The following is a 27,865-nucleotide window of genomic DNA, read 5'->3' as shown; positions in this document are numbered from 1 at the left end:
TTTAATATTTTAATGTCATTTTAGTATTCCTAAAAAATTCAGCTCCATGCTGGATTAGCACCTTTGGCTGGTCTGAAAAACATCCATCTAGTGATTTTTGAATGATTGATTGATTGATTAAGTGCCGTCATGTCGGTGTCGACTCTTAGCGACCACATAGATAGATTCTCTCCAGCATGATCTGTCTTCAACTTGGCCTTTAACGTCTCTCAGTGGTGCATTCATTGCTGTCACAATCGAGTCCATCCACCTTTCTGCTGGTCATCCTCTTCTTCTCTTTCCTTCAAATTTTTCCCAACATTATAGACTTCTCAAGGGAGCTGAGTTTTTGCATAATTTGTCCGAAGTATGATAGTTTGAGCCTGGTCATTTGTGCCTCAATTAAAAATTCTGGATTGATTTGTTCTATGATCCATTTGTTTGTTTTCCTGCCTGTCCATGGTATCCTCAAAAGTCTTCGCCAGCACCAAAGTTCAAAAGCGTCAATGCTTTTTTTATCTTGCTTTTTCAAAGTCCAGCTTTCACATCCATAGAGTGTCACGGGGAAAACCATGGTCCGAATGATTCTAATCTTTGTAGGTATGGACACGTCATGGCATCTAAATATCCTTTCCAAGGTCTTCATTGTAACCCTACCAAGTGCTAGTCTGCAGCGTATTTCTTGACTGCTGGAGCCTTTACTGTTGACGACCGATCCTAAAAGGCAGAAGTTATGCATCACTTCAGTATCTTCATTATCATTTCTGAGGCTGGTTGCTGTACCCGTTGTCATTAGTTTAGTCTTATTATGGGGATTTGAAACAGAATAATTACTGTTTCAAATCCCCATAACAAGAGGAAAAAATAACTAAGGGCACAGATCAGTGGTTCACAGGCATTTTGGCTGTCATATAGAACCTTCTTGTTCAAGGGCAATATATACACCAGAATAGTAGCATGTTGGAGCTGGGTGGGAAATGTTTCTGAGAGTTCCTCGCTGCACTTCTTTGGGGCTTTCTGAAAGCATAAGAAAGAGCACTTTCTGAGCAGCTGGAGAAAAAAGATGCTGGGCTAGTGTAGACATGCCTTTTCAAGCACCATTTTGATAACTGAGCCTACAATTCAACATGCACACACGCAAGGGAGTAAGTTCCATTAAACTCAGTGGGACGCTTCAAAATAAAGAGGAAAACAAACCCTGAAAAATGGTGCTGGGAAGAAAATAACTGAAAGTTCCTTTTAAAAATGTTGGTGTGAAGCAATGTAAAGATCCTGTAATGTAAACCCGCCACCACTAGCACCACCTCACTCAGTGCACAGACTGTTCACACTAAATCTGACATTATCCATAGCATCCCACAGGGCATAGGCTCTGTTAATATATTTAAGACAAGAATCCCAATAACCTCTCCTTGCCTCCTTTGTATTTAGAATACAGCAAGAAAGAGATAGTGGTTGACATGATGAGGAAAATTAATCATATTGAAATTATGATTTCATAATTTCCCCTGCAGTCTCTGTTGCTGTCTTCTTATCGAAAACGATAAAGCAACACTAAGGACTGCTCATCTGCCAGGCTCTGAATTTATATATGTATGTTCAGCTTCCATTTTTTCCTCCCTACACCTGAAAGAATAACTAGAGAGTGGCTTACTGTTCCTCAAACATCATGAGAAGAAACAATCCCTTGTAGCTCGTAAAAATCATTCATTGTTACAATACCATTGAACAAACTTCAGTCTTTCCTTCCAAGTTGCTTTGTGCTGTAATGATCAGGGATACACAATTTTAGTCTTTGCAGCAACAACGAATTGGACTTCATGGAGACATTTAGTTTGAAAAGACCAGCCAGCTCGGAAAAGTGACCAAGTATATGCTGTCTTTGGCAAAAAAGATCTCTTAAAGACCTACCTTCTTGATGATGAGTGATCTGTGATTCTTACTCTTTCCACTTCTTAATAGCAAATACAACACGCAGTGTTCCTTACCTTGCATCGTATATTTTAATGAGTTCATCTTAATCCTTGATATGTACTTTCTTATGCCTTTCAAGCCTATTTCTGCAAATGAAGATTGTCTTCTGTTGTGGTTGTCCTCTTTTATTCTCCATCCAACTCTGTAAGAAGCTAGTAGAATTATCAAATAAATGTTTAACCATCACAGATATCTTCAGAAGTTGGTTTGCATAACCAAGAAAGGTGACTCTCTCTCTCTTTTTTAAATAAAGAACCTACCTCCTGTTAGTGATGATCATCTGTGATGTTCTACATGTCCCTTCATTTGATACAGCAGTCGATGCAACAAGTTTTGTTACTTACCTTGCTTTGGTTAGGAATGCTTTGCTTTCTTAAGTGTACCAGAGACTCTTATTTAGCTTTTCCAGTCAGTTCCTGTAACGAAGTTTGTCTTATTGTTATCAGTTTCAATGTATGTTCCTGCACAAGGTATCATCTTTCCTGCAGAAGTATCTCTTCCTCCTTAAAATCAAGCTTTGACAAAGATTACACAGCCAGAGAATGAAAGAAAATAATAGAATTTAACATCTGGAGATGATAAAATACTCACCATATCTGCTTAGCTCCAGTCTCCTACAGACTATACAGCTTTCTGTTTTAGAATTGAAAGTAATTCTTACCCCTTCAGATAGCGTCTCCATTGTGTTGTTGTGCATTTTAAAGGAGCACAGCTGCTTTTGTAATGATTATCTCATATATTCTCGAAATCTTTCAGTCTCCATCCTTTCACTAGCACAGCCAAATGAGTAGCTGCACTGTTCAAAGTTTGTCAGTTCTTGTCTTTTAGTATCCCAAATATGTGATGAATCTGTCAATGAGAAATCTTGAGAGCTCACCTGACTAGCTGCAGTTCTGAAATCTGCAGAGAAGAAGGGATGGTTGGTTATTTATTTTTTAAATTTTTGCTCAGTGTTATTTCTGTTATTTTCCCGCTTTGTAATCTCAATCTTTCTCCCCTCCCTGGAATAAAACCAAGCTACTTCCATAGGACCCTCCATACTTCCTTCATCCTTTGCATCCTGACCCTGACATCTGAGCTTGACCCAGCATTGAGAGAAAAATGGACACATCAGAGCAGGAGAATCACAAGTGATCATAATCACAACATCCAGGGGGACAGTGGATAGCAAGGGTGCCCTCCCCAAACACTTGGGGAAGATGTAGTCGGCTGACACCTATTAGGCCTTTCTGCCTTCAAGCATGTAGTTTTTATGCCAAGCAAGCTGTCATAGTTTGCTGAGAATTCTTTAGCTGATTGTTAGCTCACCCTACACAGAACTACTGCTCCCAGAGTTCCACAAGAGATCACCTTAAGTCTGAAGTGTAGATACAACTTTGTTTTTAAAAATATGTTTGTTGTAGGGGGCAAGAGAGCCTCAGTTTTGCTGCACATGTGGAGTGAGTCACTGGGGCGATTCTGACAATCAGCAAAAATCTGGCTAGCCTCCGCTATCCCGATTTTTGCTGATTGTCAGAACCACCGGGCTCGCAACCGAGCCCGGTGGCTCTAGAGTGGCAAACCCGCTCTGAAACCCCTGCTAAAAAGCAGGTTTGCGGAGCGAGCGCTCTAGCAAACCTGCTTTTTAGGCTCGTGAGTAGTCACGGTGCGGCTTCACGCCGCGCCTACTCACGAGTAGACCCCCAACTGGAAGGCGAAAAGCTGCCTGTTTCATTAATTGTATTGAATATTCCATTAATTTCAGTTGTGCTGCATGCTATATTAATTTCCAAAGGATTTTGGCATGCCTAACAATTGCTGGATTGTAACTTCTACATTTATTTATTATGCTGTTTTTGTAGCCTTGTGACCTAAATATCTAAATCCAGTCACATTAAAATTGTGATAGTGAATAATATTAAAAGGTCATGTAACATTTAGAAGAATCAGTTACGTAATACTCAATTTTCCGCATAAAATATGGCTCATACATAAAATGCATATATCATACATAAGATGATGTATGCATTTTAGAAGAATTTCTCATTCTTGACTTTTGACCAAATTCAAGGGCAAATGCTAGAAAGACCTGTTGGTGATCATTCATTTTTACCATTTTATAAGAACAATTCATGCTTTGGGGTGCATTTGTATGCTTTAGCATCTAAATCTCTCTTCAAACCTTTTTGGCCCTACAACTGTAAACCATGTCATTGCTGGCCTATGTGTGGGGTGCTAGTCTGTGGGCTATAATACATATGGGCTGAAGTATCTTTCTTGGGTTCCATTTTTGTACTCTAACGTCCATATTGAAGTACCTAAAGAGCTCGTTCAGTGGTTCCCAACCTATGGTCTGTGAGGGTACTGCAAGTGCACTGTGTGGGGAAAATGGAATACAACACTGTATACAGTTTATGTATAATATTGTTTCTCGCACTGGTAGACCTGCTGCAGGCAAATGTGCTATGATGGGTACAATAGGCTTGTGAGTGAGTGAGTGTGTGTGTGTGTGTATATATATATATATATATGAAATAGCTGTGTTTTTAATACCCTTTGATATACAAGTTTGACTCCCATCTGCCATAGACTATGTTAAAAATGTTTAAGATGGCTCAGGGCAAGGTTGGAGTGGGCCCAGAGACAAAATTTTAAAATGCCCCCCCCATCACTGAAGCTCAGCTCATGAAGTAAAGAAATCTTAAATGAGGCTGAATAGTGGTAACAAAAAGCATAGTAAAATTTATTACACACACACACACACACACCTCTATGTGCCACAATAGAACATCATCCTAAATTATTTTTTAAAGGTTTTGTAAATTGTGGACAATGCAAGTCATTTAATGGTACTAGAAAAAGACATGCTGTTCTAGTAGCTCCAGGTCTTAACACTCACATCAATTTCGGAGGATGAATACAACTGAAGGAAGCCCAGGCAGGTGCGCGGCTGGGGGAGTCAGTCATGTGACTTGCCTCTGGGGGGCCCCTCAGGGCAGTGGGCCCCTAGACAACTGTCTCCCCTTGCCCTGTTACAGTTACGCTCCTGAAATGGCTTGCTTATGTGGTGGTCCACAGATATTTTCGATGACAATGTAATGGTCCACATAAAGAAAAAGGTTAGGAAACCACTGAGCTAATTCATAGAGACTGCTACTACGACTCATCTTTCTCAGTTGGCCTTAATGACCAGAAGCATTCTTTGCCCTGATCCCTCCTAGGATGAAACAAATAGTTGAGTTGAAGCACCTTCCTAAGCATGGCCATCTTTCTTTTTGAGATTCAAAGCTTTCTCAAGCCAGTCCATACGGTGTTTACCTGGAGTTCTGGTCTTGTGGTAGCAAGCATGAATTGTAGTAGCTAAGCATGGTCCACCCTTCATTTGAATGAGAGACTACTTTGTGAGTCTCTTATTTTTCACTGTGGTAGTATAACATTCATTTTCTTTCAAAATATTATCATCTCTACAGATAAGCAGCACTGGAGTCAAAAGCAATTTGCCAAAGCCTTTTCACCTGTGAGGCAAAGTGAAAATACATCAAAATGTGTGGTGTCTTTCTTTGCAGATTGATAGGCCAGATATTTGAACTCCTTAAGCAAAAATTGAAAAGGTTTTCACTTTATACCAGGGACTCAGTGTTTTTCCTACACTACTACAAAACACATTTTTCATTTTGTAGTAGTGCAAAGAGAAACAATATAGACCTGCAAGCAATAATAATTTGGGACACTAATCAAGAACCCATTTGATCTTTGATATGTCTAACTGAGATAAGTGATAGTAAGGCAATATCAAGCCCCCCACTCTTGGCAAATATGCTAATATCTATGATCCTGAGATTTGGAAATGATCAGTGATTCTCAATAGGAATTTTTTCCCTTCCTGCTACCAAGTACATTAAAAAATATATACTTGTTTATCATAAAACCTCAAAGTAGCATACAAATAAAACCCCAAAGACCAAGAACTATAGAGGGCAATATCATAACATGATAAACATGCTGAAAACCAGTGTGATGTAGAGAGCTGATGTTGCGGCACAAGTATGAATTGTCCCTTTGGCTAAGCAAGCATCCTATGTTCCTAATCAGTACAGGGTGAACATTTGGGCAGGGTGTAACAAAATAAGGCTTTGATCTCTGTCTGGAATTGTAAGGAACTATAACAAAATCCCTTTGCAGCTCTGTATTTAAATGGTGCCTTAGCTGCTGGAAACTAGGGACTTCTTTTTATGCTACAAATGTTGAACATTCTGCAGTCCTCTTTTCTGTGGAAACATTTCTTAACCAGAGCGCAGCCAAGAAACAGAATTTGAGCAGAAGCCCATCTCTACTTCAAATATTCTATTACCTGCCTCATCCAAAAAAGCCCCCTATTCCTTCCTTATTCCTCTGGGTATTTCTTCACACCAAGCTTCTGGATATTGAGTAGCAGACTACAGCAATCATGAGAAGCAAAATAGAACTATTCCTGTAGACTTATGGCTCAATATCTATGGTGCACAATGTGTGGAAGGTCTGAATCATTGCTTGCTCTGTTGTAAAAAACATTATAGAAGCAAGAAATATTTGTTCAGACTGTTTAAAATGAAGATGCTCAATCAAAGTTGTCTGTGTGCTCTAGATAAATATTTTACCTTCAAAGTTGTTATATCTGCAGTATAGGAAAGCAGGCTGCAAAGTATTGGAAGAGAATGTTTATGCAAATAAATGCTGTAGACTGTAGATGCTCTAACTGTTTAGAGTCTGGTTACCATATTTTCCTTTGGGAAAATACTGCTTTAATTTTGTTACGTTTTAAAAAGTGCTTTGTGTGACTAACTTTTGGTATATCCCTTATGCTAATATCATTGTTATGACCTGTTTGGTTATACCATTCTTAAACAGAGTGTACTGGTATGAAGTTGTGCTGTCCAAGTTAAGATGTGGGCAGATTAAATAAAAGATTTCACAGTTGCTGGTGACCAGTCTATAGCAAAATCACCCTGTTTTAATTAGTAATGTCAGAAGGCCCTTGAGCTTGCCTTGTAATTGCATTGCCAATTGTGAGCTTCAGGTATGCGTTTTTAATTGACTTGCAATGTTTGAACATTCTTGCACTGGTGTTTGGGAATTTGAATTTGGGGTGGAGGAGAAGGCAGCACCAGCAGCAACAGTTCTGCAGAAGGTAACAGGCATTGGTGATGACATCAGTATCATCTACCAGGTGTAAGTTGGTTGCTGTCCTAGAGGAGGCATTTGTTGCCACTGAGTGTTTGCAGCTTGACCAATGAAGACATGAGGCAAGATATGGAGTTAAATGAGCCATAACCTTATTAATTATTAGGCAAATCAAATGAAGGAAGAGGATTGGCTCTCCATCCCCTACAGTATAGTAGCTAGCTATACATGGTGTGAGTCCCATTTAAAACACATAAGGCAGCATACCTTGGTTCCAGACAGCATCAGCCCTGTGGCTGATGCCACCCTTCTTATCTGACTTAAGGTCAAGATATCTACATAAGGCATCACCAACACCCCTGCCCAAGCTATGAAGCCTTTAAGATTGGTCATGCCTCAGCAGAACAGAGGAAGCTCAAGCCAGCACTCCCTGAGACATAAAGCACCTAGGGACTGACAAGGATTCCTTTTCACACCAAACACATGCCTTGAGGTGCTCACCAACCCTACACTATCCTTTTATTCTGCACTGTACCTGACATTGTGACCAGGAGCCTAGTTAACAATGGGAAAGCAGTGTGGAGTAGGCAAAAAAAGGACCCTTATCCTTGGCCAACTTGATGAGAGCCAAAAAATTCTGACTTAGAATTCCTACTTGGACCAGCTAAAGCCCGCGATACTGCCAGGGCAGGAGGGAGGGGTCACTGCCAAGGGGCCAAGGATGTGAGAGCCAGAATGGCCAGCTTTAGCTTACCCCCACCCCTCAAGCCCATCAGCCAGTGGCTGAGCCCACAAAGCCTTGTGCTTCATTTGAGCGAGGCTGGGGCAAACATTCTGTGCCTCAGATGCACTGTGGCATGTGGCTGAATTGTTAAAATTTTGGGCCTCAGCACACTTTTTTTTGGTCAATAATGGCCTGGATGAGAAATTAGGGCTCAGAAAAGCAGCAGGTGGTGAATTTAAAAAATAGCAGATTTTTAATTAGAAAATCATGGAGTATTTTGTAATTAGCATCTTCTTAGTGCATGCTAACTGAACAAAGAGATACTTTCAAAGTGGTGATTCTCTTATAATTAGCAGGGGGGAACCACTGCCCTTATCCAATCCCAGTACAGATCCCTCCAGTGGTTGTGCTACTGTTGATTTTATGTTTCTTTTTAGATTGTGTGAGCCCTTTGGGGACGGGGAAGAGAACCATTTTCTTTTCTTTTCTTTTCCTTTCCTTATTTTTCTATGTAAACCACTCTGAGAACATTTGCTGAAAAGTGATATATAAATATCTACTGTAGCCATAGTCGTGTGTGCCATTGTTTTCTTGGCTGCCTCATGACTGTGTAATTGTTGGCTTTGCAGAAGAGGCAGTATTATTTTAGAATAGGAGAGCACATCCCAGATCATTGGGGCCACTTGAACATTTTGATGCAAGAGTGGCATTTCACTCTGTTAACCACTGGAAAGCATTTTAACTCAGTATTTTCTTTTAATGCTCCGTTAACCACGTTTTTCTCTTTGCATGTGGAGCCTGATCCCAGTTAGTGCTTGTGTGAATTTCAGAAAGTGGAGTGTGTGGAGGAGATGAGTGGTTGATTCAAAGACTGGGACTGGGAAGACTGTAAATTGGTCATCTGGCTGTTCATGAGGAAAGTTTCTCCCCTAAATGGTCAAAGGTTTTTGTCTCAGCAGCCGGTCTCACATGTTTTGCTTCTGGGAAAGTCACATTTACTAGATGCAGGCCCTGCCCTTGGGATACACATGAGGGAAGAGCACAGGTATAAAATGGGCATCGAATATTTCTCAGTTTGAATTATGAGCAGAAGACCATTTTCAGGGGCAGAGGAGCTTGCCCTGGTACTAATTGGCATATTTCAAGTGAGATAAATTTGCACTGTGATCCGGATACTATCAGCAATGCCAGCCCTCACTAGATATAAGCTCTGTCCCATTCCCAAGGAATTGTAACTCTGAGCATTCTGACTGGCTGAATTTGCTGTTCACAGACTGTTTGTAGGGTTTAAGCACTTGTCTTGGGTAAGTTCATATGAAATGCACAATACCTTAGTTCCATATCTCTGCGTAAAGAATGAAAGCAGGTTCCCTATATAAATCCAAGATGCATTTACAGTTGGTGTCACTCTCTTTAGAGCCACTGCATATATTTCTCTGTTGAGATGAATTCACTGAACTGCAGAATGATTTCATTGCAATTCTCCAAGGTAAGAAGATGACAACCAGGAAAAAACACCTCAGACCTGAAGCACAATATATGAGAAGATAGAAACTGAAAAGGAATCTGGGTGGGGTGTACGTACACACACAACACACACACACACACACACACACACACACATTCTTTCCACAGAAGTCCCTTATCTTTTTCTTTTTTTTTAAGACCCTGGGGCTGCACTGTCAGATTACTTTTCTGCAGCAGAAACACAGCAGTACCTCTAAGTAAAATAAAGTAAGTGATTTTTGAAGTTTGGACTGTGTTTGATAGCAAGACCCTTTGTTCTATTTGAACATGTTTGCCTGGAAGGCAGGGATGGTTAGGCAAGGAGAGCAGGAGAAGATTATTTAATTCCAGTCTTTCAGATGACAGAAAAGGGAGAAAAATATTTAAGCCTGAAGTATTTCTCTCAGATAATGTATTTGAGAGTTTAGCATGGGTTTCAAGCTGTAGGATTCCCCCCACCACCCACCCTGATTTTCCCCAGTAGCCAAATTTAGCTATGGGTTTATTGGGTCTTGACCAGCTGTTTTGCCCACTGCCCAGAAAAAATGAAGCACCCACTTCAGAAATCATATTAACATTTTATTTGAGTTCCAAAAGAAATAAGGTATAAAAGCGAATCTGAAAAGTTTAAACATATTAAAGAATTCAGTAGGCATCTCACCAAATATGTTGAATCAGTCTGCACAGCAGTCTCAGCAACACAAAGGATAGAACTCAAAAACTGGAGATTCAATGGAAGTCAAAAGGAAAATCACAAAATTACAGAGCTTAAAGCTTAGAGCTAGGGAAAAATAAAAATAAATCAAAGACTATTGCTAGGGTATAAGGTCCAAAGCCATGGACAAGTTAGAAAATCATAAGGGGTCACAAAAGGTTCCTCCAAGGTGGTCTTGGAGGAAACTGACTATCTAGACCTATTTCAAACTGGCTTTTGAGTGTGTTATGGGGTGGAGACTGCCTTGGTCAGCCTGATGGATGATCTCCAATTGGGAATTGACAGAGGGAGTGTGACTCTGTTGGTCCTCTTGGCTCTTTTGGCAGGCTTTGATACTATTGACAATAGTATCATTCTGGAACATCTGAGGGGGTTGGAGGTGGGAGGCACTGCTTTGCAGTGGTTCTGCTCCTACTTCATGGGCAGATTCCAGATGGTGTCTCCTGAAGATTGCTGTTCCTCAAATTCTGAACTTTCATATGGTGTCCCTCAGGGTTCTATACTGTCTCTGATGTTGTTTAACATCTACATGAAACCGCTTGGAGAGACCATCAGAAGATTTGGTGTGGGTTGGGATGTTATCAACGTGCTGATGACATCCAAATCTATTTCTCCATGTCAACATCATCGGGAGAAGGCATAACCTCCCTAAATGCCTTTCTGGAGCTGGGAGGCCACCACCCTCTCATTACCTAGCCCAGGTTGGAGACAGGCCTGTAGTTGCTCAACTCTGAGGGATCCAAGGTAGGCTTCTTCAGAAGTGGTCTAATATTTGCCTCTTTAAGACAAGGAGGTATCCTGCCTTCCCTCAGAGACGCATTTATAATCCCTACCAGACCTTCTACAACAACCCCCCTGCCAGATAATATAAGCCATGTCAGGCAAAGGTCAAGAGAACAGGTGGTAGGCTGCACCGTTTCAATCAGCTTGTCCACATCCTCCTGGGGTCACAAACTGGAACTGATCCAACTTAACCACACAAAAGGAGTCGCTGGACATCTCCACTGAAGTAATTGTGGAGAAGGAATCTAAGTCAGCCTGAATATGACAGACTGCCTGTTAAGATCATCTGGAGAAGTTCATCTGTGGTTGTCGCCAACTCATTTGACAGCTACTCGGGAACAAGCCTTCTTCCTTGCTGCCCCTGGATTTTGGAATACACTCCCTGTTGAAACAAGAGCCTCCCCATCTCTGGCAACTTTTTAAAAGACACTGAAGGCATATATATTCACCCAGGCTTTTAATTAGATTTATAGTTTTAATATTTTTAATGTGGGTTTTAAATGATTTTAATGTAAATGATTTTAATATTTAAATGATTCTAATTGTTTAATTGATTTATTTTTGAATTTGAAATTGAAATTGTAAACTGCCCAGAGATGCAAGTTTGGGGCAGTATAGAAATTTGTTAAACAAACAATCAAAATAAATAAAAAAGGGGAAATCTCAAAGCTAATCCGTGATCAATATTTTATAATCCCTTATCACAGAGTGTCTTTTCCTGCTAAGAGGGCTTGGATTACTTGTTAAGTTTTGACAGGCCATGTCTAATTAGAAGGTACCACCCATCTTGATTAGAAAGACATCATTTTAGAATGATTAGGTATTGATCACTTTGCCTTGTGTGCAAAGTCACGAATTGCTGACACATAGCTTGTTTTTGGGGATTATATTATCTCATTGTCATTTGACCATTGCCTAATGCCAATGCTCAGCATAAGCTATATTACAGTAACTGATTTGCATAAATGCCATGTACCCCAATTCATTCTAACTGACCCATAACAATTCTCATTATCCCCATCTACAATAACCAAAGTACAAGGTTGGGAACCCCTGCTCTAACTCAAAATGACTAATCGTGATGTCATAAACTGTGCTTAAGCCACCTAATGGCACAGAAGGGAAATGACTAGCCTAGCGAGCAAGAGGTTGCTGGTTCGAATCCCCACTGGTATGTTTCCCAGATTATGGGCAACATCTATATTGGGCAGCAGCGATATAGGAAGATGCTGAAAGGCATCATCTCATACTGCACGGGAGATGGCAGTGGTAACCCCTTCCTGTAGTCTACCAAAGAAAACCACATGGCTCTGTGGTCGCCAGGAGTCGACACCGACTCGAGGACACAACTTTACTTTAAGCTGTACTTAAACCATGAGGTAATATGTTTTGAATAACTGTGCAAAAAAGCACAGCGTAGATTAAAAATATATATATAGCCGACACCCCAAATTACTCTAAACCAGGGATTCTCAATGTTGGGTCTCCAAATGTTGTTGGACTTCAACTCCCATCATCCCCAACTAAAGGCCACTGGGGCTGGGGATTATGGGAGATGAAGTCCAATAACATCTGGGGACCCAACGTTGAGAATCCCTGCTCTAAAGGACTACTTTAGAGTACTTCTAAATTACTTTAAAGGACTACTTAATTTCAATAGGACTTCCATCGAGTAATTTAATGAGAATATAAGCCAATATCAATACATAGCCCATTATTATAATTTGGGGATTTATTTATACAATTTATTGTATTGATATCTGACCTTTCAATTTGAATGCTCAGAAACCTATTTTCATGATGCACAGTGAACTTCAGAGGGAAAGGGAAATTGGTGGAAATTGCCCCCCTCCCTTCTTTCATAACAGTACAGTGGTCATCTGGATGGAACCCAGCCTGCTGCACCAGTGCAGTGCCAGTCTGGATGTCAGCCAGTACATTTGTCCACACATACAGTATGTATGCTTAAGAAAGCTGGGTCTGTTGCTGTGGAAAGAAAATGTACTGCATAAGCTTTCGGTTTTAATTGTTTTCTTGCAATCTTTGTAATATTAAAAAACAGAAAAACGTGATGAATGATAGGAGGCTGAAAATATATTTTTCTATTTGTGGCTTCATAGGAAAAGGCAGAAAATAATTTGAGAGCAAATACTTTTTTATTTTGTCAGAGTAGGAAATCTATTCTCTCTTTTCATTAGAAAGCAAGTTTTGGCCAGTCTGGAAAATAGATTTGTGTTATGTTCAATTAAGATGGTGTTCAGCCCAAGGAAAAGTGAATTTTGTCTACTCTGTGGCATTCATAGGGAAGAAACTAGTGATGTTTTAAAGTGGACTCATTTAAAAAAATTTTCCCCATGCTTATATACTTGCTTAGAATTGAGAAATAACTGTGCATTTCTTTAAAGATGTCATTTAAAGCAAGAAGTTTCAATTTTGCACATGGGCCCCCATTTTATAGGCAATTTATGAGTGTATACATATACAATCTTATCCACAATCTAAACCAAATGTACACAGAATGAAGAATATATAGGCACAGAGTAGGAATGCTTAGGCAGGCAGACCCAGGCACCTCACCTTAGGAGCAGACTCAGGAAGGCTGAAGAGGTAGCCAGACAGGCAGTCACGGATGGTATACAGACTTCAGCAGCAGACTTTGGAGGCAAGGGATTGAGGGGAGAAGAGAGAGAGGCTTTGCTGGCATTACCTTGGGCAGGATGCATTACTTAATCTTCTAGCTAGGGGAGTATTTTATTATATAACGGTAATTTGCTGTCACTTCCCTCTTTTCTAGAAGCACATCTGTTACTAGAGAGTTGAAAAGTTATTACATCTCAAAGTAAAAATCATGTGATGTCTTCCATTTCCTTTGGTAGTAAATAATGTCTATTGGATATCGTAGGGAGTTACCATCTGGTTGAGCTGCACAAGTCTAATAAATTAGTCCATGCTGAGTTCTTGTGCTATGCAATGATGAGAACTATCATTTCCTAACAATCTTTTCACCTCTAATTAGAATAGTTTGTTTCTTTTGGAGTGTATACAAATGACATGCAGAAATATTATTTAGTATAATTCTGGCAAAAAATAGGGCATTCTATTCTCGACATTTCTGCTCAGTCATCCTATCATGAAGATCACAGTCAATTTTAATAGCTCTTCCTTCTGCTCGGATGCACATTTTGCCAGAGTGGCTTCTAAAGGAAAGATTTTCACGCTATTGAAAATCTAGTTAATTTCAGACAAATTTTGAGGACACATTTTGGGCTCAAATATATAGATAATCATTTTAAACGTACTTGAAACAAGGGGTGCACCTAGGTAATTTGGGCACCTGGACTACCCAGCTGCGAGCCTCCCCCCACGAGGCCCCCCAAAACCTCCTTTGGGGAGCCTGCTCTGCCAAACCTCCACTGTTTTTAATTTTTTTTTACTGCAGCCGAGGGGTGACTCTGGTGGTGGTGGGAGCGGAGCAGTCCTTCTCCCCTCCCCCTCCCCCAGTGTCAGCGGGGACCGGAGCGACATTGGGCCCTTCTGTTTGGGCCAGTGTCTTTTACCAACCGTGGAGTGCTCCGGCACAGTTGTGATTGAACCATGCTGGCTGCTTATTCACCCAGGCACTTTCCAGATTAGACCCTGCAACGGGGTCATGACATATCTCTGAAGTGTGCTTTCACACTTCCTGTGTTGTGACACTGCAGTCCCTACGTGGACAGCGTAGGGTGCCGTTCACATTTCCAATTCCTTGTTTCCAATTTAATTGCTGCAATATAGTGCTATAACGTAGTATATCTGGTGTAAAAAAGTTGCTGTTTTTTCGGGTTGTTCGTTTTCTCAAGACTGTTCCCCCTGCTGGGCACTTTGCTATTTACATTTTGAATGCGATTTGCCTGAACTGAAGCAGTTTGCTGCTGTTGAGCAGCTAACCTGGAAAGCACCCCAGTAAAGGAGGGAAATGCCCAGCCCTGGTCATTTGCTGGGTTGAGGATTTCCCTCCCCAACTGGGGGAATGAGCAGCCTGCAGGCTCAATTACAGCTGAGGAGGGAGCAGAAAACAGCAAAAGAGTGGACTACTGTTACCAAAGCAGCTGCAGCTCATTCTTCGCTCCTCCAGTTGGGTAGGACAGACTGCTACTGCATAGTACTGTCAATGGGAAAGCAATATCAGATGTACTAAATGTTGGAAGTGAAGGACTCTGCACTGTCTCATGTCTCAATGACAGAGGGGGACAGATTAGTGAGTCAGAGGGCTAGAGGAGTCAAGACATTGGTCATCCCTTCTCTACTGCTCTGACACTATCCCTTTGATATGTAGATGGCTACTCTCAGGGACCTCTTTCCTTCCTGCCACTTCCTCTTCTCTTTCTTTTCCCTTGCAACACGCACACTCCTCTCTCCCTGCACTATGTGTGTAGAGATGCAGAAACCATCCCTCTGCATCCAACTAGCTAGATCAGGGTTTCTCAACGTGTGGGTCCCCAGATGTTATTGGACTTCAACTCCCATAATTCCCAGCCCCAATGGCCTTTGGTTGGGAATTATGGGAGTTGAAGTCCAATTACATCTGGGGACCCACACGTTGAGAATCCCTGAGCTAGATAGATTAGAGATCCCATCTCTCCACTTTACTATCTAGAATGGAGTTCACTAATAAAGACTCCTTATATTGATTTGAAACTATGAACTGGCTCCAAGTTTCTTTTACTCTCAGCATACACGCATGCCTAGGCAGACTCTGCTGTGTTGTGCCTCAGTGCACTCTGCTGTAATAGAAGGGTATCTCTTACCAGAGAGAATTCCCAACACTAAATGTATGGCAGGCCTGTTACCTCATGAACTGCTCTTTGAATATAAATTGAGGTGTCTTTCAAATCTTCAGAAAACTAAAGCAATCTAAGTTCATCTGTATATGACCAGGACATAAGTGAGATGTATATGAACTTAACAATCCTGGAGTCCATGAGCTAAGAACACAGTCAGCTGGATTGTATCAGATTACAGATAAGTGATCGTTTTCCCCCAGTCATTTCCCAAATTAAAACAAATTAAAATTCCCTGTGCCTACAACACTGCTCCAACCTAGTCTTAATCCTGACTTCCTTTTTTGTGCTAACTTCCAGGAAAGTGTGCATAGGATTGCAGGACTAATGATATTTAGAATATCTCTTGCTAGCTAGGCAAAAAAACACCTTTCAACGTGGTGATTCTCTTATATTAGCAGGGAGAAAAGCAACTGACTATTGAGCCCCAGCACAGAATCATTGCAGTGGCTGTTGCTGGTGTCTAGTATGTTTCTTCTTAGACTATAAGACCATTGGGGACAGGGACAGAGGCATAACTATAGGGGGGGCAGGGGGGGCACGTGCCCCGGGCGCCATCTTTTCTGGTCACGTGGGGGGCGCCGCCATGACAAATTTTTTTTTAAATTTTTTAAAAAAGTTTTTTGTTAATACAAATGTTTCCTGCTCAGTGCAGCAGTGCTGCAGCAGTCAAGGGAGCGCGTCGGCACCCACTCCCCCACGAGCGGTCCCTTCCGTGCCGCCCGCGCCCCCCCCATTGCTTTGCTGGCGCCTGGCGGCCATTCAGTGGCCTGGCTTGGCGGTGGCAGCGGGCACTTGTAAGGAAAAACCTAAGTATAATGTAGTAAGTTGGGGGGGTGGGGGGGCGCCATTTCAGTGCTTGCCCCGGGCGCCGTTTTCCCTAGTTACGCCTCTGGACAGGGAACCATCTTTTTATACCTAAAGTGCTTTGAGAACCTTTTGGTCAAAAAGCACCATATAACAGCACTTTTGAGTGTTCAAAATGCTTCATATAGGTTATTTCAGTCATCTTTATAATAACTCTATATGGTATGTCTGCATTATTGGAGGACAGAAGCGGATTGAAACTGAGAGATACTGGCTACATAGTGACTTCATGGCAGAGGGATGAGATTTTTCATTCCAATCATTTTGAGGATGTTTTATTGAAAAGTGTTATGTAAATAATGCTGGCCGACATGACATGCAGCAGTAGGTCAGCCTAAGAATGGCTGCGGGTCTGTAGGGAGCCTCCAGAGTCCCTGTGGTGACTGCATTACACAGTTGAGTGGGCACAGAGGGGGAGTGCATTTTGCTTCTCTCCCTTCCCTCCAAAAGGTCCTTCCACTTGCAGAAATATGTTCCCGAGGGCTTTGTGACCCCACAAACAAATTGCTGCAAGTGGGAAAGACTTCCAGTGGTAGAAGAAAGAAGCAGATATCACTCCCCCACTTCCCCTCTGTGCCCACCCATTTGTGTGACCCTCAGGAACAAGTTCCTGCAAGTGGAAAGGGCTTCTGGAGGGAGGGGAGAGAAGCAAAAACCATTTCCCCCTCCCATGCTCTCTTGACTGCACAACATGCTATTGCTGCAGGGATGTTGGAGGCTTTCTGTGGACTTACAGCCCTTCTTACGCTGTCCTACAGCTGTGCATCATGTCGGCTCATGTTAATAATAATAACTGTGGGAGGGGAAACTTCCTGCCTCACAGCTCAGCCTCTTTACCGCTCCCCTATGCGAGCTAATGTATCATGACACACATGGTTCCCCTCCTTTTTTGGTTGAGTTGCTCATGATATTTTCATGCTCTAGGGCAGCTCTGTGCTAGAATATATGCTGATAAATGACCCGCTTTTCATTTTAAACATTTATTCTAGCTTGAACTAAGATGTTTTCTGAGATCAAGGCCTCTGTTTCAATATAGGTGAATATTTTCCCAAGATCCATGCAAGTTTTACAAAGAAATAGCTGAAGTTTAAGCCACCTAGGGAGAGATATTCATTTGACTTGTAAATCTGTTTACTGGAGAGACAGAGTGTGTTTTGAAGCTACAGTTGGATCATTTGGAACTAGTGAGTGCATCTGTTCATTTGCAGATAAAGGGCAATATGGTCTGATGAATCAAATAAAATCAGCCATTATTTTGCCACAATATTGCTGGCACCTTGCATTCATCCTCATAGCATGTGGCTTATCTTCTCATTACTAGAACTGGGTTTGCAATGAAATGAAAGATTTCATTGCCTCTTTGGTATATATCTTGTCCTTCCTATTGATCATTTATATAGCACATTGTTAGTGTTCCAAGTGCCTTCCAATCCTTATCACAAGTTGATTAACTACCCATGACTCATTTATAGCTTGTTTGTTTCCATCTCCTTTTTGTCCTCCTCTTCTTCAGCATGATCTTATAAAATATCTCCTTTTAATCCATCCAAAATAGATATGCAATCAAAACTGATTGGATTTATTTTCTAAAATATATTAGAAGGCATAATAAATGTGCCTTCCTATGTGCCAGAAAAAGGATTTGAGGGAAGAGAGGGGATTGATGGCAACCACAAACAATGTTTAGCTAGTAAGTAATCCTAAATTGGTGGATCCCTGGTGCTCACACGCCTTTTGCGTTCCTTCTGAGGAGTGTGTAAATGCAGTAGTAACAAATACTCCCATAATTCCCAATGGGAGTATCATTGCTACAGCATTTATGCACTACTTAGCACTAGGCACGCAGCAGCCCTGGCATTGAGAGCACTACAGGCAAGCTTTACAGAGCCTTGGAAGAAGCAAGCTTCCTTCTTGCTTAGATCGGTGGCTCGCCGTGCAGTATCAGGGCCACTAGTTTAGAGCTCTACTATAAATTCACTTTCCTATGTGTGCATTTATGTGTCTTTGGATGTTATTTGTAAATACTGCTGGAATTACTCCAGCAATATATTTCTGATAGTTATTTAACTTGTTTGAATTGTTAACTTGCCAATTTAATAAAAACATGAATGTGGAATAATAATTAAAATAATATATTTCAGTTTAGCCACAACAATGGCAGTGGCATGCTTGCTTTGTTTTCAGTAAATATCACATGCGGGGGACCCAGATCTGGATCCAACTCCCCCATGTGTTCTACAGTATTTACAGGGGGTGGGGTAGCAGACCAGGGCCAATGAGATGATTAAAATAAAGTCTAGTTATTACACTGTACAGGCTTAACTGCCCCTCCAAACTCTGATCCAGACCCCTGCATGCATTCACAATTAGGCCTTGTACATGTGGCTTGCCCTCGTTTTTCAATGGTGTGCACACCACAGAATGTGGAACCTGAAGAGTTTCCTCCATTGAAATAAACAGTGCAACACTCACATCTCCTTTATCCATCAGAAATGTCTAGGTTGGAACTTCTGTTTTCTAAACAGGCATAAACAAAACATGTGTATGGATGAACATAAGAAGCTGCTAAGTCAGATTATTGGTCCATCTAGCTCAGTATTGTCTACAGGGCCAGAGCCACCATTGAGTGGACAGGTTCAAAGGACCTGGGCCACTGCCCCTCAGGGGCCACCCCCCATGCCCCCTGCATCTGACATCAGACAGTGGGGGCATGATTTAGCTCCCAGATGGGGACACATGACCCTGTTTGGGGGCTAAATCGGCCAGTGCTGCAGTCACAGTGTGGCCAGGAGCAACTCTCTCTTTTAGCTCCCTGCCTTTGGAAGCTAAACCACGCCCTCACATCTGACGTTAGATGTGGGGGCATGGCTAAACACTCCCTGCATCTGATGTCAGATGCAGGGGGCAGGACTAGGGGGCCACTGCTGACCCCTCTCCGCTCCTGATTGCCTATACTGACTGACAGCAGCTCCTCCAAGGTTTCAGGCAGGTGTCTTTCCCAGCCCTACCTGGAGATGCCAGGGGACTGCACCTGAGGCCTTCTGCAAGAAAACAGATGCTCTGCTACAGAGTTATGGCCTCATCCCTGTGGGGAATATCTTACAGCAGATATTGCTCACATGTATTCCCCCATCTAAATGCAATCCAAAGTGAACCCTGCTTAGTAAAGGGGGTACTCCATGCTCACTACCACAAAACTGGCTCACTGCTTGCTCCACTCCTTGAGCGAGTCACTGCCCATCAGTATGAATACCTAATCTGCAACATGACCATTCATTTACAATAATGTACTGCATATGGTGGTTAGGAGAATGTACAAGCTTTAAAAAGCAGATCAGATCCTGGGGAAAAATGATAATAATGGCTGACATGATATCCAAGGCAGTAGAGCTTGCAGAGCCATTGTTACAGTGATGGAAGCAGCAGTGTCCCAATCTCTCAGCCTCACTGCTGCTTCCATTTCTGCAGCAGCAGCTCCTCAAGTTGTTCCATGTCTCTAAGAATCATCCGTTATGCCTTGCATGCAGAAGGTTCCAAGTTCCCTCCTTAGTATCTCCAAGATAGGGCTGAGAAAGACTCCTGCCTCCAGCAACCATGGGGAAGCTGCTGCCAGTCTGTGTAGACAATAATGAGCTAGATGGACCAATGGTCGGACTCAGTATATGGCAGCTTCCTATGTCAGCTAACGTATTCCAATTAGCTGGCTACACAATGCCATCTTTTCCTCCTACCATGGTCGGACTCAGTATATGGCAGCTTCCTATGTCAGCTAACGTATTCCAATTAGCTGGCTACACAATGCCATCTTTTCCTCCTACCATGACCTTATGGCCAACACAGAACATGTTTACTTGAATCAAGTTCAGTGAATATTGGATTCTTCCCATGAAAAGTATCATGGAGTTCTAGCCACAGATTTGCTGAAACTTCTCTGCATATTATTCATTCATTCATTCAGTTTTTATAATGCCTTTCCAAAATGGCTCAGGGTAGTTGAAGGAAAGTGTTGTGGGTTTGGGGATTTATGTGTATAGTCTTTGTTCTTGCCACTGATGTATGTATATCTGTGTATAGGCTTGTGGTAGAGTTTAGTGTCAGTCATCAATCATCAGTTCTGTATACTGATTGGTCAGTTTGTATTTCTTACTGGATGCTTGAGACTGTTATTTTTCTGTTACAATGATCTTTCACTCAGAGTAGGACTGTTGTTTATAATTTGGTAATAGTTAGGGAAATAGGGAAATCTGCAGAAATGCTGCTTCTGCAACTGCTGTTTCATTGGGCTGTAACACAGTGAAATAGCATCTGCTTGGAGTCGACACCAACTTGATGGCACAACTTTACTTTTGCGGGCAGAAGGTCCCAGGTTCACTCCCTGGCATCTCCAAGTAAGTCTGGGGAAAACTCCTGCCTGAAACCTTGGAAAGCTGCTGCCAGTCTGTGCAGACTATACTGAGCTAGATGGACCAGTGATCTGACTTGGTATAATGCAGCTTCCTGTGTTCCTGTAACAGCATCAGGGCTGCCTTTAAAGTCCACAGCAATCCCAGGGTGCAGCATTGGGGCTCCCTTATGCTGCGCATGTGGCAACTACAGTTAAGGTTTCCATGACACTATTTCACCCATTTGTTGTCCAGCTTGCTTCATTTTAATCTTTCCCAAAGCCTCTCCTTTCTTTGTTCCACATTCATTAAATTTGACAGCAAGCAAATACAGTGGGTTTCTTTTTCTTTTTTACAGTGCAATGACTGTGCATGAAGTTAATGATTTAGGGGGCTATAAATGAATTCCAGGGGAACATATTGAAAAAACTTAATGGACTGTCAATAAATATAATAAATAGGTGGAAGGAGTCAATGGGCAGTCATTGCAATAGTTGTAATGAAATGATGAACCTTTATTTAATGGGAAACAAAACAAATGACCATGCTTTGTATAGTTAGATTAAGTGAATAATCAAACCAAACAAATGAAATGAGCTCTTAAATGTAGGCTAAGCAAAATGCAGCCAAAGTATTGTGGCTTTGCTCTTCTTTTGCCCTCTTTAAGATGTGCTGTTGAAATGGCCATCATTGCAGGTTAATCTGAGTTTGCACAGAGGACATGCTATTTTATTAGCAATTGCATAGGAATGTGCATGGAATGGGATCTGTGTTCCTTTCCAAGCTCGGAATGGAATGCAAATGCCTGGAACGTTCCATCAGAACGACCGGTCATGCCAGTTGTTCCATCGGAAGGAGCACAGAACATTTCATTTGTTCTGAGCGCCATTTTGGAGCTGTGTTTTTCCCTTGCTGACTGGTTTTGGCACTGGCTTCCACTTGGCCTGCGATCTTGGTTGTCTTCCTATCATACATCACTGGCGACCCTTGCTTTTTGGTTGGCTTGTTATTTACAAATTAAGCTGGCTTGTTATCACACAAATCAAGTTGATTTGTGTGATAACAAGCCAACCAAGAAGCAAGGAGATCAGAAGCCAGTGCTAAAACCAGTCAGCAAGGGAAAAAACACACCTCCAAAATGGTGCTCAGAATGTTTTAAATGTTCCGGCACGGAATGGGGCCGTTTCGTCTGAGCTTGAAACAGGCCCTTCATTTGAAGGACGTTCTGTTTTGAGCGTGAAACACTCGAAACAGCCTGTTTTGAGTTGGAATGTTTCAAGTTCGAAACATTCTACACATCCCTACAAAGGAGGAAGAGGAATTCAGGGGCCCGTCTCTTCAAAAGCATAGAAACAAGACTGGAAAATAAGAAACTAGATATCTAAGTCTAGGGGTTGGATCAAAATTTTCAATCTGAATGGAAGGAGAAGTCTGCTTATAGGAGGGCTCCTTTAGCAGCTCTCCTGAGAAGGTAAATGGAAGCAGTTTCTATTTATGGAGCAACAAAATTGAATTCAGATGAACATTGTCTCTTTTTAGGACTCAGGGACTGAATATAAGATAGAATGCTAGGACCTGTACAGAGAGAAACTGTTACCTTCAGGATACAGATCTGTAGTTCAGTTCCCCTAAATGCTTTGGGGCAAGGATATCTGAAGTGCCTGTGCATATTGTCAACATCTGAAACCCTGCTCCTTGTACCCTGCCATTATTATTATTATTATTATTATTATTATTATTATTATTATTATTATTATTATTATTAACATTTATAAACTGCCCCATCCAGAGGCTCTGGGCGGTGAGCCTCATTTAGAAATGAAGTGGGCAGACACATGAGGCAAGACCTCTTCAGTTGTGGCACTATGGGTATGGGATATTCTGATGCCACAACTGAAAAGGCCCTGTCTAATGCAATAGGGACAGGACTCTGAAAGAAGCCTGCCTGGTCCCATCACAATTTGTCTTCTGGCAAGCAGTGAATACCTGGATCTTTGGAAGAGTGTTTGAATGTTGATCTGCTTATATATAATGCTGCTGTGGCAGTTTGGGGTATTTTTATGTTTTGGTGATGATTTGAAGGTGGCTTTTTTCACTGCCGATTGTTGTTTTATTCTATTATCTTTCATTGTTTAACTTTGTTATTTTATGCCTATAAATTATTTTGTATTCTTTTAAATGATCTTTTCAACTAAAGGTGATAGAATACTAAATAAATAATTCTATTTCTTTATATTAACTATTGTTTTTACTGCTGACAGAGGCACTCTTACCCCGCTCCAAGGTCCGGGGGGGGGGGGGTCCTCCACATGTCCAGGGGCCCTCCTGCCACCACCCCACCCCACCTCACCACTGTCTCGCTGTGTTGAACTGCTGATCTTCCCTCCGTAATTTTAGCCACCATGTGTGCAGCCGGGGGTGGGTGGGTGGGTGGTGAGCCGAGCAGGCCTCCCTGCCATAGCAATGGTGGGCGGAGCGGCCACTGGGCCTGTCTGTCCGGGCCCGTGATGTCACAGGCTTGCGCCAATCTATTCCAACTATGCAGGTACACTGGAGCACCTCACAGTTCTCAAGGGCCCCTGGGCTGGATGGACAAGCCCAGTGACTGCTCCGCATGTCACCACCATGGGGGGAGAAGGCCTGCTCGGCTCACCCCCCACCCCCTGGCCGCACACATGGCAGTTAAAATTATGGGGAGAAGATTGGCAGTTCAGCACGGCGAGGCAGCAGTGGCAGGTTTTGGTTTTTTTAACAAGAGGGGGCTCGTGGCAGGGGGTGGTCTGGGCGCCAAAATTACCTAGGTGCGCCACTTACTGCAGACAGCCTATAAGTATTTCTCTGTTCAATAGCTGCGGTCAAACCCAATTCATTCAAGTTTGGAAAGATGTATTTGATTAAGAATGATTTTGACATTGTAGAGTGTTATGTGTTTAATGTTTTGTAGTCATAGGCTTGGGCTTCTTCTTTCCTTTTTAATGATGGTTTTTATAAATGTATTGTAATGGTGTCTGGTGATTTTAATTAAAACAAACAATTGTGGTCCTGATCAATATCAGGGAATCCTAGTGGTGGATTGTTGTTTTTAATAAAAAAGACATGCTTCTAGTTCGTAGCACACTTCTTAAAAGTACATTTGTATGTATGTCTGGTTTGACTCTTATCCAGACCTTGTTCTCTTGTTCCTATCCTACTTTTTCACTTGAAAGTGCTGATCATTTCCCCTTTTGTACAAGTTGTATTATCAAGAAATACTTGAGTTTATCTTGGGTTTCTGTGATCGATAGAAGGTCATGAGAGCTCCCAAGCAACTGACCCACAAGAAACAAAAAAGAAAATGCTACTGGTGAATATAAGACTAGCCTGGGACTATTGTGTTGAAATTAGGGGGTGATTGGTGTGGAAGAAGACATCAGCAAATTCACTCATAGGCTGCGTTTTCATTACTAGAAGCAAGTTAGAGGAGTGGCCAGCTAGGATTGCATGCTTTTGATAATGGATTGCATGGTCAGGGGAGAAGCTGGTCAAAGGACTGGGAAGTGATTGTGGGCAAGAAGCAATACCAGTCAGACAGCACAGGCAGCAGACCTCCTCCACCCTAGATCACATCTCTCTGACATCTCCAATAAAGGGCTGAGAGAGATTCCTGCCTGTAGCCTTGGAGAATCTGCTGCCAGTCTGTGTAGACAATACTGAGCTAGATAGACCAATGGTCTGACTCAGCATATGGCAGCTTCCTATGTTCCTACCAATGTTGGCTGCCCACACTGACCAACTGAGCTTGCTTCTCACATACAATCACTTCCTGGTCCTCTAACTGGCTTCCCCCCTTGTCCTCACAATCTGTTATCACAGAGATGCACAATTTTGGCTCTCCAGCTGTTTGATTACAACTCCCATCATCCCCGGTTACTGACCAATAATCAGGGATGATGGGATTTGCAGTCCAACAACAGCTGGAGGGCCAGAGTTGTGGCCCCTTGCATTTTGGGGAGTGTGCTTGGCTCTGGAATCCTAGCTAGCTACTCCTCCAACTTACTTTCAATTGGTCAGAGGCTATGGCAAACACAGCCTTAGTCTCTTGCAGTACCTAAAGTCCAGCGCATTACTAGTAAACATTTCCTGTCCATCATTCTCCTCACCAGTAGACAACCAAATAGTTAATATTTTCAAAGCAATATAGGGCATGTTCAATTAAAGTGCATAGAAAATATTTCGTTGTGTTTTAGATTTCAAAACCATGTGTTTTTCTCTGCAGTCTTTAAAGGTCCAGAGCAACAGATTTTGGATATGTGTTCAGTTCACAGCCAGCATCTATAATTGAACAGAGCCCTTCATTGTTATTCCCTTCTTCCTTCCTTCAGTACGATAGTTGCAAAGAACCTGCAAATGCTTCAAAATCCATGCTGGGCATCTTTCTAATACCTGTTTTATGAACACAGGCAGATGTGAATATATTAAATGATCCTGAACCTATTGGTTCCATTTGTGGTATTAACTGGCAATTTACATAATGATGCTGTCAATCAAAAGTGAATAGTAGAAGGGGATTTCCTCCCTCTCATAATCCTACAGAATAGGTGCAAAATTTGCTTACTTTAATCCGTTTTATTTCAATTTCTCTGGTATTTCAGAGTTCGTTATAGTATTCTTGTCAAACACATGCTAAAGTTGGTTTCTTTAGGCCTACGTGCTGAACAATCTTTCTGGGCCACCTGTAGTAAACTGAAGAAATTTTCTGCTGTAATAAGAAGCATGCTGCAAGAAAATAAACAAACAAATCCCTTTAGTGTATTGTTAATATACTTTTCCAGACATCAGGGGGAAGATATAGGGCCGTCCTTAGGACGGGGTGACCGGGGCGATTGCCCAGAGCCCCATGCTGGCAAAGGCAGCTGCCCTATAGAGATCCCCTGCTGACAAAAAACAAAAACAAAGGCTACATTCCTCAGTGGGATTTCTTATTGGCCACCTTCACAGAGAATGGCAAACCACAGGTCCAACAAATCTGCAGTTTGCCTCCATCCCTACCATGCGCTCCCAGACTATCACTAACTGCAGTCTGGAAGCCAGCAATGGGGGCAGGACTGGCTGCATGGGCTTCCTCCCACACTGGAAGGACAGTCCCTACCTGCCAATGGGAGGGAAGTCAGCAGGAGGAGCTTGCTCTGTTAACTCTGGTTTGGGATAAATTCCCAATCTGGACGACATGGAGGACGGAATTTCCACTCGGTTGGGTGAGTGGAAATCACTAAAAAATGACTGTTCATTCTCAGGTTGGAGATAAACTCAGAACTCTGGTTGGTCCACAAAATCGGAACTGTGGTCCAGGAACCACAATTCCAACAATTTGGACAACATGGGGGCCGAACTGGAAGTGAGTTCGCCTCCGGTTTGGCATTGTGTGCAAAAGCAGACATTGTGTCAACTAATCCCAGCAAGCTTCCTGTGCTTCACCTGCCTTTCTCTAAGTCCAGCGGTTGAACAGAATAGTGACCGCACATTTTGCTCCTTAACTTCATTTCTACAAAGGTTGAAGCTTAGCTTTTTTTTTTTTTAACTGAAAGCTGAGAATACAGGCATGCTAATGGGCTAACCGGACACTGGGGAACATGCTAAAAATTTGGTAAATACCCAGAAATCTAGGAGCTGTGGCAACCTTACCAACACTCTCACTTGGAGTTAAGGCCTGTGCTAGCAGACAGAGCTAAAAGGGGGCAGCGGGGCAGCTGGAATGTACACACAGAGGCGTATCTAAGGAAAATAGCACCTAGGGCAAGCACTGAAATTGCACCCCTGTCCAAACATCTGACACCCATCTTTCAGATAACTTTACTATAATATCAATTCAAAAATACAAGTTCAGACACTTTCAGGAGAAACAGGTTGTAAGCAACACACACATGCATATATACACACACATACAACCACACATGTGGCACATATGTGCCAGTCACCTTCCCAAGGAAATGCAGCACATCCATGTGCTGGGCATGCCTCCACAGAGCTAAGCAGTGAAAGCTCTCTTTAGCAAATGTTCTGCCACCTCAGCACACCTCACTACAGGTTACTGCCTCCCAGAAATTCAGGGCTGTGTTTTTTCTGTCCAAACAGCTTTTGTCTTAAAGGGAGATGGCTGCAATGGGAAATCCTAGGGGCCCCAAACAATCTGAAATTTTCCAGCAGCTTACAATAGGCTTGGATCCAGCAGCCTGATCAGGAAGAAGGTAGAAGTTGCAACTAGCCACAGAATAGCAAAACAGTGTGATATTCAGTTTTGTTTTTTTAAAGCACCATGCAAGTTAAACGCAGGCACTTTCCAAGTTTGAAATCCCACAAACCTTATAATCAGATTGCGAAGTACGCAGATAAAGATAGAGCTCTGTATAGAGAATTAAACAGCATGCGAGTGAATATTTTTATTTTATTCCTTGCCTCTTCCCCCACCTTTCAGTTTTGCCAGCTTACAAGGTATTAAACCAACATTGTCTTTCTAAGGGATGTTTTGTCCACTTACGTATCGTTTATATCTGTTTTTTAAATGCTTGCATCCCTTACCAACAACTTTGCATTCTTCTGACTCCCTAGATCAGGGAAAAATCTAGACTTGGGTCTTGCAGAGGAACACAGGAATATAGGAAACTGCCATATACTGAGTCAGACCATTGGTCTATATAGCTCAGTATTGTCTTCACAGACTGGCAGCGGCTTCTCCAAGGTTGCAGGCAGGAATCTCTCTCAGCCCTATCTTGGAGAAGCCAGGGAGGGAACTTGAAACCTTCTGCTCTTCCCAGAGCGGCGGCTCCATCCCCTGAGGGGAATATCTTGCAGTGCTTACACTTCTAGTCTCCCACTCATACACAACCAGGGCAGACCCTGCTTAGCTATGGGGGCAAGTCATGCTTGCTACCACAAGACCAGCTCTCCTCTCCCATTTGAGGCCATTAGAGGCCATTTGAGCATGTGTGGCAGCCATTTG

The 27,865-nt window shown here is 42.3% G+C and overlaps 1 long non-coding RNA gene across 4 annotated transcripts; it reads right to left on the bottom strand.

Annotated features, from left to right (window-relative positions):
- Positions 1 to 27,865, bottom strand: LOC128329913 (uncharacterized). 4 transcript variants are annotated; one of them, XR_008309851.1, is made up of 5 exons: positions 27,445 to 27,865; positions 25,484 to 25,644; positions 13,398 to 13,474; positions 1,634 to 2,853; positions 1 to 996 (listed from the first exon to the last, which is right to left on the bottom strand). It is a non-coding gene; the product is annotated as an uncharacterized LOC128329913 (long non-coding RNA). The 4 variants fall into 4 exon arrangements; XR_008309848.1 differs by having other exon boundaries at positions 1 to 2,853; XR_008309850.1 differs by having other exon boundaries at positions 1 to 2,853; positions 25,484 to 25,611; positions 27,725 to 27,859.

This window comes from Hemicordylus capensis, chromosome 6 (assembly GCF_027244095.1).
Source record: "Hemicordylus capensis ecotype Gifberg chromosome 6, rHemCap1.1.pri, whole genome shotgun sequence".
In the NCBI taxonomy this organism is placed as follows: Eukaryota; Metazoa; Chordata; class Lepidosauria; order Squamata; family Cordylidae; genus Hemicordylus; species Hemicordylus capensis.
The sequence above is the reverse complement of the archived record's forward strand: the minus strand, read 5'-3'. Positions and strand labels throughout refer to the sequence as shown.